The sequence below is a fragment of the Sapajus apella genome, unplaced genomic scaffold, assembly GCF_009761245.1.
Source record: "Sapajus apella isolate SASKATOON/1434 unplaced genomic scaffold, GSC_monkey_1.0 scaffold99, whole genome shotgun sequence".
Taxonomy (NCBI): Eukaryota; Metazoa; Chordata; class Mammalia; order Primates; family Cebidae; genus Sapajus; species Sapajus apella.
The window spans coordinates 6,134,676-6,136,964 of record NW_022437039.1 but is presented as its reverse complement, the minus strand read 5'-3'; the positions used below and the strand labels follow the sequence as shown (position 1 = coordinate 6,136,964).

General features: G+C 40.5%; 1 non-coding gene across 1 annotated transcript; it reads right to left on the bottom strand.

Moving 5' to 3' along the window:
* Positions 1-1,744: 1,744 nt before the first annotated feature.
* Positions 1,745-1,908, bottom strand: LOC116536355. The gene has a single exon (XR_004262594.1). It is a non-coding gene; the product is annotated as a U1 spliceosomal RNA (small nuclear RNA).
* Between the last annotated feature and the right edge of the window lie 381 nt (positions 1,909-2,289).

Genomic DNA, 2,289 nt, shown 5'->3' with positions numbered 1-2,289 from the left:
TTTTTTTTTTTTTTTCTGAGGCAATGTCTAATTCTGTTGCCCGGGTTGGAGTGCAGTGGTACAATCAGGACTCACTGCAACTGCAACCTCTGGGGCTCAAATGATCCTCCTGCCCCAGCCTCCCGAGTAGCTGTAACTTAGGTGCATGCCACCATGCCTGGTTAATTTTTAAATTTTTGATAGAGATGAGGTCTCGCTATGTTGCCCAGGCTGGCCTTGATCTCCTGGCCTTAAGTGATCCTCTCACCTCAGCCTCCAAAAGTGCTGGGATTACACGTATGAGCCATTGTGCCCAGTCATTGACCTTCTATTTAATTAGGAATTTCATGCAGCAAAATTTTCTGTACATAACGCTTTAGCTGCATCTCTCAAATATTAATCTGTATTTTTGTTTTCGTTGTTTAAAATACTTTAAAATTTTTCTTTTAATTTCTCTTTTATTTGTGGGTTGTTTAGAAGTACATTATTTAATTTTCAAACATTGTGTGACTTTCCAAATATTGACATCTAATTTAATTCATTATGGTCAGAGAGTATACTTTGAAATGTGTTGTATGGACTTAGGAAAAAAAGTATTTTTTCCTGGTTTGGGTGGAGTATTTTATAAATGTCAATCAGGTCAGGTTGTTTTATAGTGATCTAGTCTTCCATAGCCTTACTGGTTTTCTGTCTGCTTGTGTTCTTTAAGTTTTTTCAAGATGTCTTTACTACTAGTGATTTTTTCCCACTACTTGAATTCTCCATGTATAATTGAGGATTTCGCCACTATTTTTCTTATCTATTTTGTCAGTTTTATTTTGAGGCTTTTTTTTAAGGCATGTATACATTTAAGATTGTTACAGATTTGTCGATGAATTGACCCCCTTTGTTGGTATATATTGTTCTCATCTCTAGTAATTTCTTGTTCTCAAGTTTTCATTGTCTTATATTAATATAGCCAAAAGCTTCAGCTTTTTTTCCATTAGCACTGGATTTGACATCTTTTTCCATCCCTGTACTTTTTACCTAATGGACTCTTTATGTACAAAGTGGGCTGTTTGCAGATACTATGTATATAGTTGGGTTTTTTTTTTTTTTAGATGGGATCTCACTCTGTCACTCAGGCTTGAATGCAGTGGCATAATCTTGGCTCATTGCAGCCTCCACTTCCTGGGCTCAAGTTATCCTCCCACCTCAGCCTCCCAAGTAGCTGGGACTACAGACAAGTGCCACCACACCTAGCTTTTTTCTTTTGAGACAGAGTCTTGCTCTGTTAGGCAGGCTGGAGTACAGTGATGTGATCTCAGCTGACTGCAATCCCCGCCTCCTGAATTCAAGCAATTCTCCTGCCTCAGCCTCCCGAGTAGCTGGGACTACAGGTGTGCACCACCACGCCCAACTAATTTTTGTATTTATAATAGAGACGGGTTTTTACCATTTTGGCCAGGATGGTCTCAGTCTCTTGACCTCGTGATCCACCTTCCTCGGTCTCCCAAAGTGCTGGGATTACAGGTATGAGCCACCACATCCAGTTGTTTGGCTTTTTTTTTTTTTTTTTTTTTTTTGTATTTGTTGTAGAGACCAGGTTTTGCCATTTTGCTCAAGCTGGTCTCAAACTCCTGAGCTAAAGTGATCCTTCCACCTTGGCCTCCCAAACTGATGGAATTACAGGTGTGAGCCACCATGCCCAGCCGTTTCTTTCTTTATATCCTTATTCTATAAGCTTTTTTTTTTTCCTATTTTTATTTATTTATTTATTTTTCCTTAGGAGAAAGCGCAAACGCAGTCCCCCACTACCACAAATTATGCAGTTGAGTTTCCCACATTTGGGGAAATCGCAGGGGTCAGCATATCTGGAGTGCAATGGATAAGCCTCGCCCTGGGAAAACCACCTTCGTGATCATGGTATCTCCCCTACCAGGTAAGTATTTATTTATTTATTTTTTATTGAAATGGGATCTTGCTATGTTGCCCAGGCTGGTCTCAAACTCCTGGGCTAAAGTGCGCCTCCTGCTTTGGTCTCTCAAAGTGCTGGGATTACAGGAATAAGTCACCATGCCCAGCCTTTAAGCTTTTTAATATTTTTGATAATTTTTTTGTTAAAAACAAAAACACAGGCCAGGCGTGGCTCAAGCATGTAATCCCAGCACTTTGGGAGGCCAAGGGAAGTGGATTGTCTGAGGTCAGGAGTTTGGGACCAGCCTGGCCAATGTGGTGAAACATCATCTCTACTAAAAACTACAAAAATTAGCCAGGCATGGTGCAGGGTACCTGTAATCCTGGCTACTCAGGAGGATGAGGCAGGAGAAT